The following is an 18,345-nucleotide window of genomic DNA, read 5'->3' on the forward strand; positions in this document are numbered from 1 at the left end:
AATGTGGAAAAAACTGAATAGAAATCTTAGCAAACCCCAGAAATGGAAGACAGAAAAAATAGAATTCACTGAGTCTTTAATGAGGACATCATTTATATAGACATTTTTCTTTAAAAGCAATGTATAGATCTTCAGACGTTTTATTGAATGAGAACTCGTTATGTAATAATCAGTATGGCTAAAGAAATTATAGACATGAATGAATTTATCAGTGTCTGGGACTATTAAATAAAAATTTTAAAAGAAAGAATGAATGATGGAAGACTGGAGTAAGAAACATAGTGTCAAAATTGTCCTTCCTGGTCTACCACCAACTACCTGAATAACCTAAGAGCAGTAAGCCTTCTGAACCCAATTTTTTTCTTTTGTTAAATAAGAGAGTTGAATTGGGTCATCTAAAGATCTCTCTGTAGCCAGGCACAGTGGCTCATATCTGTAATACCAGCTCTTAGGGAGGCAGAGGCAGGAGAAGAGCTTGAGCCCAGGAGTTCGACACCTGCCTGGGCAATATAGCAAGACACTGTTCTCTACAAAAAGGAAAAAAAAAAAGACAAAAAATACCTCTCAAGTAATAACAATAAAAAATAGTATTTCTGAGCTCCTCCTAAATATGAAATACTGGTTCAGTGCTTTACACACACATCAATACTAATCCTTAACACTCCTACAAAGTATTACTGAGAGGTGAAGCCAGCTGGACTTCCTGGGTCGAGTGGGGACTTGAAGAACTTTTCTGTCTTACAAGAGGATTGTAAAACGTACCAATCAGCGCTCTGTAAAAATGCAGCAATCAGTGCTCTGTGGATAGCCAGAAGATTAAAAAATGCACCAATCAGCGCTCTGTAAAACACACCAATCAGCAGGAGTCTAAAAGTAGCCAATCGTGGGGAGGATTGAAAAAAAAAGGCACTCTAATAGGACAGATATGGAACATGGGAGGGGACAAATAAGGGAATAAAAGCTGACCACCCCAGATAGCAGCAGCAATCCACTTGGGTCTTCTTCCTCACTGCGGAAGCTTTGTTCTTTCGCTCTTCACAATAAACCTTGCTACCTCTCACTCTTTGGGTCCATGCCATCTTTAAGAGCTCTAACACTCACCCAAAGGTCCACAGCTTCATTCCTGAAGTCAGTGAGACCATGAACCCACCAGAAGGAACCAACTCCAGACACATTGCTATTTATTTCCATTTTGCAGATGAGAAAACCAAAACGCCGTTTAAGTAACTTGTTTAAGGCCCCACGGATGACAGAAATAGAGGTAAGATTCATGCCCAGGTCTGTGATTATCTAGCCACTTTTGTATACAAGTGGAGGATTATCCACTTTTATACACAAGATTTCCATGTTGTCTAAGGAGGGTAGTAATTCAACCATTCTGTTCTGAGCTGCTAAGGGCATAAACTACAGCAGTCATTACGATATCCACTTGAGATGCTGACAGTGAACTCCTCCCTAAATGAAACAGGCTCCCAGAGTTTTTTCAGTTCTCAGCCAGATAAAGCCTCTACTAATAACATGCTGTGAATGGTAAACCCTATTAAATTATTGATGCTATTATGAAGAAGTTGGATACCTGTTTCAAGTCTCTCTAGTAAGGAGAAAAGACTTATTGTTGAACCCACGGCTTAGTGAGTTTCTGAATAGGACTTTACTATATATGTATATGGATGTTACTGTTTCTACTAGATCAGTCTCTGCTTGTTGACAGCAAAACAAAAAAGACATATCCCTTAACATTAGGAGGTACAACTATTTTATATTCTATTATTAGCATGCTATGAGTCTAATACATAATTAGGTATAATACCTAATGATACTTTGCTCGTATACTTTGTCCTAAAATCTCCTAAAAACGTGTAAAATGTCTGTTCAGTGTTTACTTTTTCACTTGATTTTATAATTACTTGGTAGGGGGAATGTTTGAAAAAATACATACCCGATAGTTCACGCCTATAATCCCAGCACTTTGGGAGGCCAAGGTGGGCGGATCACCTGAGGTCAGGGGTTCAAGACCAGTCTGGCCAACATGGTGAAACCCTGTCTCTACCAAAAATACAAAAATTAGCCGGGCATGGTGACGCATGCCTGTAATCCCAGCTACTAGGAGGCTAAGGCAGGAGAATCGCTGGAACCTGGGAGGCAGAGGCTGCATTGAGCAGAGATCGCACCACTGCACTCCAGCCTGGGCAACAGAGAGAGACCCCATCTCAAAAAAAAAAAAAAAAAAGAGAAAGAAAGAAAAAATACATACCAAAGTCTCAGAAATTATCTCTGAGAATTGAGATTATGGGAAATTTTCCTATTTTTATATTATCTATTTTGGCATTATTTAAATTTTCTGTAATGAGCAAGTTTTGGTTTTGTAATTAGAAAAAACAAATCACAATCTTTAATACTAACTTCAAATTTTACATTACATAAATCTCATTAGAAGCATGTGCATGATAAATCAGAAAATTTAGATCTATTTTGCCTCAAGATAAAATAGCAACTCTTAGCATTAGAAGATGAAGTCTGTTCAGATGTGCAGAATATTATCTAGTTTCTAATCTTCAATGAGTACCTAGGGAATGACAGCATCTTACCAGAATGCCACGTAGTATTGAGTCATAAAATTCCTTTAATTTAAAATCACCTCAAAAGTATACTCAAACCTTTGGCACAGAGAATGTTATGATCCCATGAGGGAAATGTCCTAATCCTTCAACACAAGGACTCCGGGTCATGTTCTTCATTTAAGCCTGTATCACCTCTTAATCTTGACAGCAAAATCCTCACCAAAATTTTGGCAAGCACACCAGGAATGATGCTGCCAAACAGGCATCAGTCTGGTTTCCTCTCTGCTAAAACACGAGGCCATTGAAAGTTTCTTGATGCAAATCACAAACAGGTTTTCTCAGAATGTGGTTCTTTTGTTTATGAGCAGAAAGAAGAAAAATTACCCTAAAGTTACATCTACCTCCTCACCCTCACTATATCATACTTGTTAGCAAACTATAGGCATTGGGTTGAATCTTCCCCCTGCACCCCATCCATCTTTTGGTAAGACCCACAAACTAAGAATGATCTTTTAAATTGCTGCATAAAATTCAAATTTCAATGTTCATAAATAAAATTTTAATGGGAACAGAGCCTACTTTTTCATTTATGCATTACCCATGGCTGCCTTGCTGCTACACTAGAGTTTAGTAGTTACAACAGAGACTAGAGGACTTCCTGCAGGAGTAGTAGTAATAATGTCTCCCAAGTCCACCCAGAACCTCAGAATGTGACCTTATTGGGAAATAGGGTCTTTGCAGATGTAATTAAGTTTCGATGAAGTCATACTGGATTAGAGTGGGTCCTAAATCCAATCACTGGTGTCCTTATAAGAGGAGAGAACACAGATATACAGTGGGAAGAAAGTAATGCTGTAATGAGGCTGAAATTGGAGTGAGGCATCTACCAGTCAAGGATTGCCAGCAACCAGCAGAAGCTGGAAAAGAGGCATGGCCAGCCTGGGCAACTTAGCAAGGCCATGTCTCTACAAAAAATAAAACAAAAATTAACCAGGCATGGTGGTGCATACCTATAGTGCTAACTACTTAAGAGGCTAAGGTCTGAGGATCACCTGGGCTCAGGAGATCAGGCCTTGCAGTGAGCCATGATCGTGCCACTGCACTTCAGCCTAAGTGACAGCGTGAGACTCTGTCTCAAAAAACAAAACAAAACAAAAAACGGCATGGAATGTGTTCTCTCTCAAAGCCTCCAGAACTGCAAGGGTATACATTTCTGTTATTTTAAGCTACATATTTTGTAGCATTTTGTTACAGCAGCCTAGAAAACTAATTCATTCCCCAAGTCTAAAATACCTGACACTTTACCCAAAACTGTTGCTGACCCCTGGGATAGAGCCTTGGTATAGAGGATTGCATTCTGGATGGAAACTCACACAGAGTAAGTTACCCCAGGTCAACAAAACCAGGGCAGTGCTGGGCCTGGTAAGGTATAAAAGCATTAAGAGACTATAGGGGAATTATAGGTCAGGGCAGTTCTTACCACATATGCTTTCATTTAACTTACAGTTTTTCTAGGCCAGGCACGGTGGCTCACTCCTGTAATCCCAGCACTTTGGGAGGCCAAGATGGAAGGATCATTTAAGCTCAAGAGTTTGAGACCAGCCAGCCTGGGCAATATAGTGAAACCCTGTCTCTGATAAACACACACACACACACACACACACACACATATCACATATGCCGGGCCTAATGGCATGGTCCTATAAATCCAACTAATCAGGAGGGTGAGATGGGAGGATTGTTTGAGTCCAGGTGGATCAAGGCTGCAGTGAGCTGTGATCATATCACTGGACTCCAGCCTGAGTGACAGAGCAAGACCCCGTCTCTAAAACAAAACAAAACAACAACAAAAACTTTACAGTTTTTCTTAAACTTATAGAAACACAAAATGCTGAACACCTATTTTAGTGTCGATCACACATTACTATGTTGCATTATTATGAATTTCAGCAATGGCACTTCAACTTATAAAGAAGTTCAGGAGCACCCCACTAATCTATTTTCCATAAGTGCAACAGACAGTCAGTGTATTTGAGGCCAGTGATAAAGAGGGGACTGAGGAGGAATTAGCTGACTCTCAGTAAGGAATGATCCAAAATAGCTAAGCCTGAACCTGGTGCAAGAAGAATGCCACCTCTTTCTAGGTTCTAGGAAGAACTGTTACCACCACTACAGTCTAACAGCAGTACTTTAAATATCTTTAAACTCAGAGGCACTCAAACATACATGCTGATTGATTAATTAAACCTTTATTTCTACTCATTGGTAAGATTTAAAGAAGAGTCAGGTTTTTGGTGAATTTCTGTTATATGTGTATGATAAATAAATAAAATAATATATATTTATACATAAAATAGAAATTCACCAAAACATATATATGTGTGTGTGTGTATATATATATTATACATATATATATATTTTTTTTTTTTTTTTTGAGAGACAGAGTCTCCCTCTATCTCTCAGGCTGGAGTAGAGTGGCACGATCTCAATCTCAGCTCACTGCAACCTCCACCTCCCAGGTTCAAGCAAATCTCATGCCACAGCCCCCAGAGTAACTGGCATTACAGGTGTGCACCACCATACCTGGCTAATTTTTGTATTTTTAGTAGAGATGGGATTTTGCCATGTTGCCCAGGCTGGCCTTGAACTCCTGACCTCAAGTAATCTGCCCACCTTGGCATCCCAAAGTGTGGGATTAAAGGCATGAGCCACCTCGCCTGGTCCTGAATTTCTATCATATTTGATTGTAAGAGTCTTTATTGCTGGTGTTCCACTGGAAATAAAAACGCAAATGGGGGCCTATCATGGGGAGGGGGGAGGAGGAAGGGATTGCATTGGGAGTTATACCTGATATAAATGACGAATTGATGGGTGCTGACGAGTTGATGGGTGCAGCACACCAACATGGCACAAGTATACATATGTAACAAACCTGCACGTTATGCACATGTACCCTAGAACTTAAAGTATAATAAAAAAATTAATTAATTAATTAATTAAAAAAAAAAAAAAAAACCACAAATGAAGAAATTGAAATGTCTCTTTCTCAATAACCACTTAATTTGAATTTATTTGACTCAAGACTACATTTTTATTCTCTTGGCCTAATTATTCAAGCAAAAAGGAAGAAACGTATCCAGTAAGAGAAGGATAAAACATAAGGTATAATTTTAATACAAAAATACCCAGGATGCTGGTTATGGAAAACTGGAAAGGAATTCTGTGCCCAGGATACCAAACAGCACAAAAGGGAAAACATTTCCCTTATGAACGAAATTATAATTTGCCTTGCATGCCAAAGAACTTCAAAGACTTTGCTGATCCCTGTGTCAACCACCATGATTTTTCAAGTGAAGCTGAAGGTTGAAATTTGGTTTGATGAGCCCTTTGCTTCTTCTTGGCTAAGAAAGAAACAAGACTGCCAACCAGGCAAGTCACACTTTGCAAAGCTCCTTTCCACATGTTTTTCAGTAGAGCAGATTTATGTCAGCCAAAGAAGCATCAATGCTTCAGTGAAAAGCTGGGGCACCATATTCCTGACACAGCTACTTCCAGTCCCTGTGGCTGAGCACTGGATCCCAGTTGCTCTCATTCCAGGTGTGGCTGCCTTGTGCAAGAATGAAGACAAGAGGCCTATCTGATAGAACTTACAGGTTTCACATGGACAGCAATGAGAATGAGACACAAATAGTAAAGATATTGGAGTTTACATGTAATGGTGTAAAACATTTTCATTTTTAAAATGAAAACATTTTATTTTTTAAAAATAATAAATTTTCTGTTAAGAAGACCCGGATGGAAGACAACAAACAAAAAACAGTCATGGTATTTGATGTACTGGATCACTATCAGCATCGTGTCTTCCCAGGACTCTTCACCAGAAGGGAGCTACAAATACTAAAAGTAGAAGGCAAAGATATTCTGTGAGACCCCTGTAAATAGTAGCACAAGGATTTTACTAACATGTAAGACCTACTCAAGTCCTATTCTTCACTTGTGGGAGACTCCACAGCTGGCATCTGCATACCAATGTGTGTCAACAAGGGTTCATATCCAACTGGCTCATTATCAAGTCAGGAGCCTACCATGAAAACAAGAGTGTCAGAATCCTCAGCTTTTATACTGCTTCAACCAGGACACCTAGACCTTTTCAAGCATGATGACTTTCTCCACAAGTGCAGGAAATTCAGATACCTCCTGAATTAAGAAGAAAACTGTCTGTATTTTATTTTGTATTCTTTACTTGTTCAACTGGCCTCCGTACCATGAAACCTGGTCCCACTCATCTTATATCCTCTCAGTCAGTTCCTTTTCTAATTTTTTTGTATTTAAAACAAGCCATGTTTTTTATAATTTACCAAATCTATTTTTGACTGGATGAGCATTTAAGTGGACTGACTACAAATTTCAATTTCTCACTGTTATATTTGATCTGATCTCACAGGCATAACTAGCATCTTGTTTGAGGCACTGTGCTTAAAAATAGGGGGAAAAGATGCAGTTTGTTAAATCTTTCAGGGTTCTTCTTGTGACATGGAATTAGTTGGCACACCTACTAACTTTAAAGAAAGTGGCTGGAGACCTTTGCCTATTGAAGGGACAGAATGCATCAAGCTTCCTCCTGACAAGCCACCTGCAGAAACGTTGTTAGGGTACACCATTAAGCCTACATCTGTACATTTTGTGCCTTTAGTTTAAGTTTTGTTAAAGCATTCTGGTTTTATTTATTTCAAAATTTATTTATTGAAATCACTGATTTGCACTGGCATTAAAATACTTGATGATAGACTCACAATGTACCAATAATTGCTGAAACTACCATCATGTTTTCAACCGTTGACAGTGATCAAACAATTCTGTTTTGCAACTGCACTAAATAAAAGACAAAATGCAAAGTTTAATTATAATGAGATTATGTTTTTTCAGTCTTTAATGAGATATAAAACTTATGAATAAGATTACCTTTTAGAGCTTTATTTCATAGATAATATTTGAGATTACTATTTAAGAAATTTTGCTTAGGTTTCATTTGTGTGAAGCCTTTAAAGAAATATTAGGTTAAAGATAGACTCCGTAAATTCCATCAACATAAATATCACTTACTTTGAATATGAATAGAATTTGAGAAATGAGCCTTACACATTTATTTCAATTTCTTATAAGTCTAAAATGTATGGGATTAGGCTATATTTTCTTGACTCAGATTCATTATTCAACACAAAGCTACATTCAAAGAGAGAGAGAGGCCAGGTGTGGTGGCTCACGCCTGTAATCCCAGTACTCTGGGAGGCCAAGGTGGTTGATCACTTGAGGTCAGGAGTTCGAGACCAGCCTGGCCAACATGGTGAAACCTCATCTCTACTAAAAATACAGAAAACAGCTGGGCGTGGTGGCAGGTGCCTGGAATCCCAGCTACCTGGGAGGTTGAGGCAGGAGAATCGCTTGAACCCCAGAGGCGAAGGTTGCAGAGAGCTTAGATGGTGTTATTGTACTCCAGCCTGGGCAACAGAGGGAGACCTTATCTCAAAATAAAATAAAATAAAAGAGAGAGAGAAAGATAGCAACAAGAATGGGACAATAGTAAAAGAATCTGCTTTATTGTGGGAGGAGTTCCAGTCAGAAGACTTGGTTTCTAATCTAAATTCTGTTATTAACTAGTTGCACTTAGGCAAAACACTTACTATTTCTGCCATCTCCTCCTGCATGTGGCACATATGTAGGTAACTCATTTAAAAAAACAGGAAAAAGTTAAATTATGGATTATCTAGGAATAATTTGCATAACATATAATGAAGACAACTCTAAACCTATATGTAAGGTTAAAAAAGAGACCTGAATACAGAGATTATATATATATATATATATATATTATATATAATATCTTTATTGTAAATATAATATACAGATATCACCTTTCTCACTCCCCGACCATCTTGGCAGCAGCTCTTGGTTTGGGCCATCCCGACCAAGGAGATGAAAAAGTTGCTGGAGTCAATTAATTCTCGGCTCCAACTCATGGAAAGTGGAAAGTACATGCTGGGGTACAAGCAGACTCTAAAGATGATCAGACAAGGCACAGCAAAATTGGTCGTCCTTGCTAACACTGCCCAGCTTTGAGGAAATCGGAAATAGAGTACTATGCAATGTTGGCCAAAACTGGTGTCCATCACTACAGTGGCAATAATATTGAACTGGGCACAGTATGTGGAAAATACTACAGAGTACGCACACTGGCGCTCACTGAACCAGGTGATTCCACTATCATTAGAAGCATGCCAGAACAGACTGGTGGAAAGTAAACTATGCAAAATTTTCCTTTAATAAAACTTACCAAGCTTGTTTTTTTAAAAAAAAAAAAAAAAAACATTATAAAGATATCAATTTTATGCCAATTTATCAACTCAGTATAATCCCATCAAATACTCAGAGAAAAAATACGTTTAGAATTGAAAGACTGATCCTAATTTTATCTGGGAGAATAAATAAGTAAGAATGCTGATTTTTAAAGCAAAAGAACAATAAAGATGATTTTCCATGCCAGATATTAAAATACATTACAAAATTATAGTAATTAAACAAAAATGTATTGGCATAGGACTAAAAAGATAGTTCAGTAAACAGAAGAGAGAATCCAGCAATAGACCCATGTTTTCATGGGAATTGTAGTGCATACTAATGAAAGAATTTCAAATCAATTGTGGTAGAACATAAGGGAAAAATAATCAAATGAGATTCCCACCTCACACTATACTTCAAAATAAATTCCAATTTTTTTTTTTTTTTTTTTTTGAGAGGGAGTCTTGCTCTGTCACCCAGGCTAGAGTGTAGTGGCACAATCTTGGCTCACTGCAACCTCTGCCTCCAGAGTTCAAGTAGTTCTCCTGTCTCAGCCCCGTGAGTAGCTGGGATTACAGGTGCATGCCAGCATGCCTGGCTAATTTTTGTACTTTTAGTAGAGATGGGGTGTCACCATGTTGCCCCAGGTTGGTCTCGAACTCCTAACCTCAGGTGATCCACCTTCCTCGGTTTTCCAAAGTGCTAGGATTATAGGCGTTAGCCACCGTGCCCGGCCATAAATTCCAATTGAATTAATAATCATAAGATTAAAAATTTTAACAAATATGAGGAAAACATAAGAATATGTATATACTTTTTTTTTTTTTTTTTAAGTCTCGCTCTGTCACCCAGGTACAATCTCTGCTCACTGCAACCTCTGCCTCCCTGGGTTCAAGCAATCCTCCCACCTCAACCTCCCGAGTAGCTGGGATTACAGATGTGCACCACCACTCCCAGCTATTTTTTGTATTTTTAGTATCGATGGGGTTTCGCCATGTTGGCCAGGCTGTTCTCTAAATCCTGGCCTCAAGTGATCTTCCCTCCTTGGCTTCCCAAAGTGCTGGGACTACAGGCATGTGCCACCTCACCCAACCCAAATACGTATGTACTCTTAAGGAAATATCATTCCTAAACAAGATAGAAAACTTAGAAGCCTGATCCTTTTGTAGCTCTTGAGCAATGATGACTGGGTGTTCACATGCACGTGTGAAATGCGCTACAATCTCGGCACATTACCCATCTGACCTGAACTTGGGGAGGAAAAAAAGCAAAAAACTCAGAAGTCACAAGGAACACAAGGAAACAACTGTCAGATATAACTACATGATGCTTTAAATTTTTCTGCCCAGGAAAATATCACGTAAACCATGTTTAATGAAAGACAAAACAGACTGAAAGGAGATAGGTGTTAACATATAACAGAAAGGGATTAACTGCTATAATATGTAAAAACTAAAGAGTTCCTTCAATTAAATAATGAAAAGACAATCCAATATAATAAGGTAAAAGAATAAAAATGAACAACATAAAAAGAAAAAAGTGATCAACGAATATAAAGATCAATAATCTTTTTAGTGATTTCCCACCAGATTAAAGAAAACTGAACAATTGATAATATGTAGTTTTGGTAAGGGTATAAGGAAAAGGGCATTTTCATCACTGTGAATCTGAATATAAACAACCATAGCATTTCTGTGGGTCAGTTTGGCAACATTCATCAATATGTTAAAGATGATGCCCTTTGATGGAACAATATTACTTCTAACAATCCATCCTACAAAAATACTTACACATGTGGACAAATATATACATGAATATTAATGATACAATAGAGAAAAAATTTAAACAACCTAAACATTCATCAATGAAAGTAATGACTAAGTTTTAATATTTCCATATGAACAATGAAACACCATATGGCTATTTAAACGAATTAGGTTGTTTTATATACACTCCTAGGGAAATTCTTCAAGATATAAAGTTCAAAAAAGAAGTCAGAAAGCAATCTAGATAGATTGCACATAATAATGTCATTCCTCCCATTTGTAAAACTCATGTATATATTTGTGCATGAGAAAGCATGGGAATAGAAAAAAGCCTGAAAAGATATACTACAACTTGCTAACAGGAGGTAGAATTCTTAAAAAGGATCAATGAAAAGGAATTTACTTCAGTTATTTTATGTACTCCTTTCCCATTTGAAAACGTTACAAGAATGCATTTTTTCTCATTAAAAATTTTAGTGGAAAAAATAGGAGTTAACAAACTGTACTATTAATGTTGTTCCTGCCTTATGCAGAACTACTTGGCAATATAAAAAACAAGCAGAATTACAAAGCCTAGAACTTTCTTTTGTTACACGTTCATTTTGCCTCCTTAATTTTTGTATTTATGTAAATAACTATAGCTTTTATTAAAGTTCAACTACAAAAGTAATAAAAGTTTTATCTAAGTTTTTTTCTGTACCCCTTTTAAATACACACAAAGCCAACTTTTCAAGCTGGCTTTTTAATATAAGTATGATCTAAAAGTCCATAATTTTTCCCAGAGGACTAAATGCCTCCAGAGGACCTACCACTGTGGAAAAGATTCTGTGTCAAAATGATGTGGTGCAGCCATGCACTGGGCTGGACATCAACCTTGAAACACATGATGCTGGTGACTGCATAAGGAGAATTCCATTCAAATTTGACAGCTGATGGATGAAGTTCTAAGATTCTTGAGGGTTCTTTTAAATGCAGTTACCAGGCATCTGAAATCACTTTCAGAAACTTATCTACAGCATAATCTAGAGAAAAATTTCCAGGCCTTGGTATCTATTTCATCATTCAAATGATACTAATTCTCACCTGCCATTTATTATAAAGATTAAGTAAAACAATGAATCCAAAAATGCTTTGGAAGTTATGAAGTTGCTGTAAGACATTGTTTTTACCAATATATGAACAGCTGATCTTCCACAAATCAATTTGATATTCCTACCCCCACCTTTCCCCTTCTATGGTCTGGAGTCAGATTTGTTATCATTTAATGAGAACTTCCTATATTCAGGTCCTTAGGAAAAACCTCAAAACAGTTCTGGAAGGCAATGCTCCTATTACCTCCATTTCTCAGATGAGGAAGATTAGGTACCTAGCCCCAAGTCACAAAGCCAGGAAATAGTAGAGCCTAAATTCAATGCTGTTTATTTGATTCCAAAATTATTAACTGCTTCTCCTAACAGAGCACTGCCTGTTATATTCATGTTTCATATCTTTTAATACTGATGAGGATAATAATTATTATGAGAATTATAATTGCTATAAATTATCTCTTTCCAACAAATTTTTTTCAAAATTGGGAGAAAAGCAAGCCTGGAAAAATAAAATTTGCATAGGTGTTAACAAAATATTGCCCAAAGAAATTCAGGGTGTAAATACATTATTAATACGCTGCTGCTAACAAGATTGGTAATTAGCACTGAGGAAGAAAGAGAGCAAGAGAACCCGAAGAAAGCTCATTTATCTATCTAGACTTTCTGTGAGAAGGATGAGGGTTTTTTTTGTTTTGTTGTTGTTGTTGTTTTGAAACAGAGTCTGATTCTGTTGCCCAGGCTAGAGTGCTGTGGTGCAATCTCAGCTCACTGCAACCTCTGCAAGCGATTTTCGTGCCTCAGCCCCCCAAGTAGCTGGGATTACAGGCATGGGCCACCATGCCTGGATAATTTTTGTATTTTTAGTAGAGACAGAGTTTTGCCATGTTGGTCAGGCTGGTCTCGAACTCATGACCTCAAGTGACTCTCCTGCCTTGGCCTTCCAAAGTGCTGGGATTACAGGCGTGAGCCACCACACCAGGTCGGATGAGTTGTTTTTTTTTTTTAATCTAATGTAAATTTTTTCAAAGTGCTGCTTGCCCCCAGATAAATAGCAAGGCTAGCTCTCCTAGCTAAGTACAGATGAAGTGTCAAATTACATTAAAAAGCTCTGGCTTGTAAAATATTTGAGGAAAAGCAAAGACTAAGAAAAGATAGCTTAAGAAATGCAAAATGTGGGCACACAGCATTTGCTTAATCACGTAAAAGTCTAAACGTTAATTAAAATTGACATTAATTAAGAACTATAATCCCACCTCCCTCAAGAGAGAGGCTGGCTTACTGGAAGAAAAGGACAACTTGGAATCACCAATTCTCCTACTGGTCGTCTAGAGCCTTCAGTAATCCCTGGTCAGTGTCTCAGAATTCCTTTGGGAATCCTTCCCAAGGGAGGAGTCAAAAACGGGTTCATTGCAAAAGCTTACTTTACAAGTGGGTACTTTATTACAGCTCAGCTGTTGCATGTTTTTCTTATTTTCCTTTCACTTCCAAATCTAGTCAGAGGGTTTCACCAAATCCATCTTATTCCAGGATGATAAGATAGAAAGGAAAACCAGCTTTTATTGAGGACCTGCTAAATGCTGGGGCCTGGAGCTACTAAATACCAAAACTTTCATTACACGTTCTGCCTATTTTCATCCAAATCGCACCAGAAAACTTCTTACAAAGAACGCTTAAAGCGGTGGCTCATACCTGTAATCCCAGCACGTTGGGAGGCCAAGGCTGGCAGATCACTTGAGGCCAAGAGTTGAAGACAAGCCTGGACAACATGGCGAAAACTCGTCTCTACTAAAAAAAAAAAAAAAAAAAAAAAGAAATACAAAATTAGCCAGGTATGGTAGCATACGCTTGTAATCTCAGTCACTCGGGAGGCTGAGGCAGGAGAATCACTTGAACCTGGGAAGCAGAGGTTACAGTGAGATCTCCCCACTGCACTCCAGCCTGAGTGACAGAGCAAGACTCTGTCTCAAAAATAAACATTTTTTTTTTTTAAGAACACCTAAAACAACAACAATATCACCATACCTTACCTTTAGATATCTCTATTAAATCTTAGAATTCTTTGTTTAAGATAGAAACTTTTATCCACATTTTACAAAGGAAGAAACTTGGGCTTAGAGAAACGAAGTCAACTGCATTAGTTCACAACATAGCCACCAAATGTTTGAACCTGAAATTGAACCCATGTCCTCAAAAAGTGTAGCCCTGCTACACTGCAGCTCCTTCACCCCAGGGTAGCAAATTCCCCAAAGACAAGTACTGTATTATTTTAGCAACAGCCAAAAGCACAGTGAATAAAATAGTATTTTGAAAGCTGGTTGAACAATGAAATGTTTAATGCACCTGGGAGGTGTTAGTATTATTAAAGAGTGACCAAAGTGGGTAACACAGTTTCCAGTAATAAAAGTGATCCTAAAATACAATCATAAAGTATTGAAACAGTTTCTTATGTGGCCTCTGGGGCCAGTCTCAAAGAGGAATGCCCCCCCCCACAAATTGATTTGCAGATTGGCATAGATCTGATGGGTGTTCTGATAAAGTGATAATTAAAAAGGATAGTTGCTTGTTCCCATGAATTCTGATACAATGACAATGGAAATCAACATTCTCAACTTTATATTCTTGCCATGTTCATGCATATATATATATATATATACACACACACTATGATAAGGAATTATATATATGTATTTATGTATAAAATGACATAAGGTGCATTTTATTATTTTTTAATTTTATTTACTTTTTTATTTTTTATTTTGTATTATTATACTTTAAGTTCTAGGGTACATGTGCACAACGTGCAGGTTTGTTACATATGTATACACATGCCATGTTGGTGTGCTGCACCCATTAACTCATCATTTACATTAGGTATATCTCCTAATGCTATCCCTCCCCCCTCCCCCTTCCCCACAATAGGCCCTGGTGTGTGATGTTCCCCTTCCTGTGTCCAAGTGATCTCATTGTTCAATTCCACCTATGAGTGAGAGCATGCGGTGTTTGGTTTTCTGTTCTTGGGATAGTTTGCTGAGAATGATGGTTTCCAGCTGCATCCATGTCCCTACAAAGGATACGAACTCATTCTTTTTTATGGCTGCATAGTATTCCATGGTGTATATGTGCCACATTTTCTTAATCCAGTCTGTCACTGATGGACATTTGGGTTGATTCCAAGTCTTTGCTATTGTGAATAGTGCTGCAATAAACATACGTGTGAATGTGTCTTTATAGCAGCATGATTTATAATCCTTTGGGTATATACCCAGTAATGGGATGGCTGGGTCAAGAAGTCAAATTGTCCCTGTTTGCAGATGACATGATTGGATATTTAGAAAACCCCATCGTCTCAGCCCAAAATCTCCTTAAGCTGATGAACAACTTCAGCAAAGTCTCAGGATACAAAATTAATGTGCAAAAATCACAAGCATTCTTATACACCAGTAACAGACAAACAGAGAGCCAAATCATGAATGAACTCCCATTCACAATAGCTTCAAAGAGAACAAAATACCTAGGAATCCAACTTACAAGGGATGTAAAGGACCTCTTCAAGGAGAACTACAAACCACTGCTCAGTGAAATAAAAGAGGACACAAACAAATGGAAGAACATACCATGCTCATGGATAGGAAGAATCAATATCGTGAAAATGGCCATACTGCCCAAGATAATTTATAGATTCAATGCCATCCCCATTAAGCTGCATTTTAATATGTTTCATGAAATAGTCCTGAGGGGCACATTAAGAATTTTAAAAGTTTGTAATAAAACATTAAATAAAAAGATACAGACCAAACAATTTAACTAGGTATTTGCCTATTTGATATCCAAGAATTTTTTTTACAGTTCTCCCCCACTAAATTGAATGAATCTTTTGATTGTATTAGTAAAAAGAAGTTAAAATGAAAATCAAATTATTTTTGAAAAGTAGTGATGATGTCTAGAATATAATAATTCTTTATCCTGCTTGTTATTAGATGTTTTCAAAACACCACAATTACAATAACATGGATTGTTTAAATGAAAAGTTGTAAAAAAAAAAATTTGTTTTTTGGCCATTTGGTGAAAAGAATATAAAAGTAGATGCAGGGAAAATTACTACCCATTTTATTCGATTAGTGGTCACTCTACAGTTTAAACATTCATGACATTTAAAGCCACAGTACAGGCTGGGCACAGTGGCTCAGGCCTGTAATCCTAGCACTTTGGGAGGCCCCGGGCGGGAGGATCACCTGAGGTCAGGACTTTGAGACTAGCCTGGCCAAAACGGTGAAGCCCTGTCTCTACTAAAAACACAAAAATTAGCCAAGCATGGTGGTGCATGCCTGTAATCTCAGCTACTCAGGAGGCTGAAGCAGGAGAGTCACCTGAGCCTGGGAGGCAGAGGTTGCAGTGAGCCAAGATTGCACTGCTACACTCCAGCCTGGGTGACTGAGACAAGACTACATCTCAGAAAAAAAAAAAAATTACAGTAGGAAAAAGCAGTAGATAAAGAAATTAAGTGTTAGTGTTAGAAAATAAAATGTTAAGGACATGAAAAAAAATATTCTGATCAAGAAGGAAAACTGGTCTTGTCACCATAATCAGGAGGCAATGTCTGTTATTTATCAATCGTCATTTTCTCTTCTCTGCTTCTTAGGAGAACATTTTGCCCCTACTGATGCAACTGTTGCTGTGGTTGAGTCAGACAAACATAAAAGACTGTGACAGGACCCTGAGAAGTTCAAAGGCAAGGCTCTCTTCTCAGTAAAAAGGGAGATCAGTTCACAACCTCCTTGAAATCTGCTTATTTTTTGGAGAATAAAGGAGAGAGGGACAGATGCTGGTGGAAAACTGGCTTCCTAAATTTTTTTAAATTATAAAGTATCTTGGAATTCTTCAATCTTTTCTCTATAAAGTATATTTATTAGGTCTATATTAAAAACGTGTAACTACTAGTTCTTTATTGGGAGGCAAATTAAAACAATTATAAGGAAAAATTTAATAAATCATCATTCAGTGAGCCAAACTGGTCCTCTGTCTAGAGACTATGGTGACAGATTATAAACAGCCTTGGAAGTCAGGCAGGGAGGGTTAGATCCCAGACAACTAGAAGCCAATTTTTGATCAGAGATGCGACAAGAGAGAGATTTATGGCATTGAATGCCCTGGAGAGGGGAACAATGACCAAAGAGGTAATTCAGGCAGAAAACATCAAGAACTTTGACTTGACTTTTAGTCCTTGGAAGGGAGAAAATACCAGAGATGTTTGAAAGGAAAATAAATCAACACAACTTGACAAGGATAATCCATGGGGTGCTCTGAGCTGATAACAAATTATACAGTGAGAATTCCAGTCTTCTCCTTGATACTCAATTATTTTTATATTTAGTAAAGTCTAATCAATAGGAATTTTAGAGGAAAAAGCAACGTAGGGTAACATGTGCTTGAGATATGAAAAATGATGGAGGTGAAAAGAGGTTTATAAACTAACCAAATGGGCAAAATCTTCAGGGTTTGTTTTGTTTTATTTTTTGTTTTAAATTCTAATTGGTAGTGGAGTGTTTAACCATACTGAAACCTAAGGAGGTCTTATACTTGGTTCTATTCTTAGCCTGAAAAGTGGAGAGAAATGAGTCCAAAATGTCTCCAAGAAAGCTGAAGAAATCATCAGGGAAGAAAGGAAGAGAAGGAAGGGAAGGAAAGGAAGAGACGGAAATCATCAACTTTCCTGGAGACTTTGGACTCATTATAAAATATCTCGATTGGAAAGTGGAAGACATGGTACACCAGATCACTCAGAAGATGAGCTGGTTTAGATGGGAAAACAATAACCTAACTTTGAGAAAGTGGAGAGAAATATCCAAGCAGCAATTACCAGATCAGTAAGGAGACAATGGAAAGTATAGAGCTGGAATTTCAGTTAGCTGTTAGGATAGGAAATTCTGATTGTTGTGTCATTGGCATAAAAGCCGTATTTAAAGCAATGAGAATAAGATCCAAAGTCAATTGAAAACTTGCCCTACGTATCTTTTCCTCAGTATTGGAGAGGAGTTGGGTATGGTGGTGCATGCCTGTTGACCTAGCTACTCGGGAAGATGAGTAGCTTCAGCCTGGGACTTTGAGACTGCAGTGAGCTATGATTAGGCCTGTGAATAGCCACTGCACTCCAGCTGGGCAACATAGCGAAAACCTATCTAAAAAAAAAAAATACACACATACACACACTGGAGAGGAAGAGGAGTGCAAGACATGTAGAAGAGGCAGAGACAGCAGGATAGGGCAGTGACAAAGTCCCTGTCTGTCTCAGACCACAAGATACTGGCTGGTCTGGGTAGCTATAGTTGAGATTGGGGACCTTTTTTTTTTCTTTTTTTAGATGAGGTCTCTCTCTGTCACCCAGGCTGGAGTGCAGTGGCGTGATCTCCACTCACTGCAACCTCCGCCTCCCAGGTTCAAGAGATTCTCCTGCCTCAGTCTCCTGAATAGCTGGGATTATAGATGCATGCCACCACGCCTGGCTAATTTTTGTATTTTTAGTAGAGACAGGGTTTTATCATATTGGTCAGGCTAGTCTCGAACTCCTTACCTCATAATCCTCCCTCCTCGGCCTCC

General features: G+C 37.9%; 2 pseudogenes; both read left to right on the top strand.

Annotated features, from left to right (window-relative positions):
* Window positions 1-8,459: 8,459 nt before the first annotated feature.
* Window positions 8,460-8,860, top strand: LOC117097344 (annotated as a pseudogene).
* A 1,194-nt stretch (window positions 8,861-10,054) lies between these two features.
* LOC117098194 lies at window positions 10,055-10,143 on the top strand (annotated as a pseudogene).
* The last annotated feature ends 8,202 nt before the right edge of the window (window positions 10,144-18,345 follow it).

Source organism: Trachypithecus francoisi, unplaced genomic scaffold, assembly GCF_009764315.1.
Source record: "Trachypithecus francoisi isolate TF-2019V2 unplaced genomic scaffold, Tfra_2.0 Lachesis_group15, whole genome shotgun sequence".
Classification (NCBI taxonomy): domain Eukaryota; kingdom Metazoa; phylum Chordata; class Mammalia; order Primates; family Cercopithecidae; genus Trachypithecus; species Trachypithecus francoisi.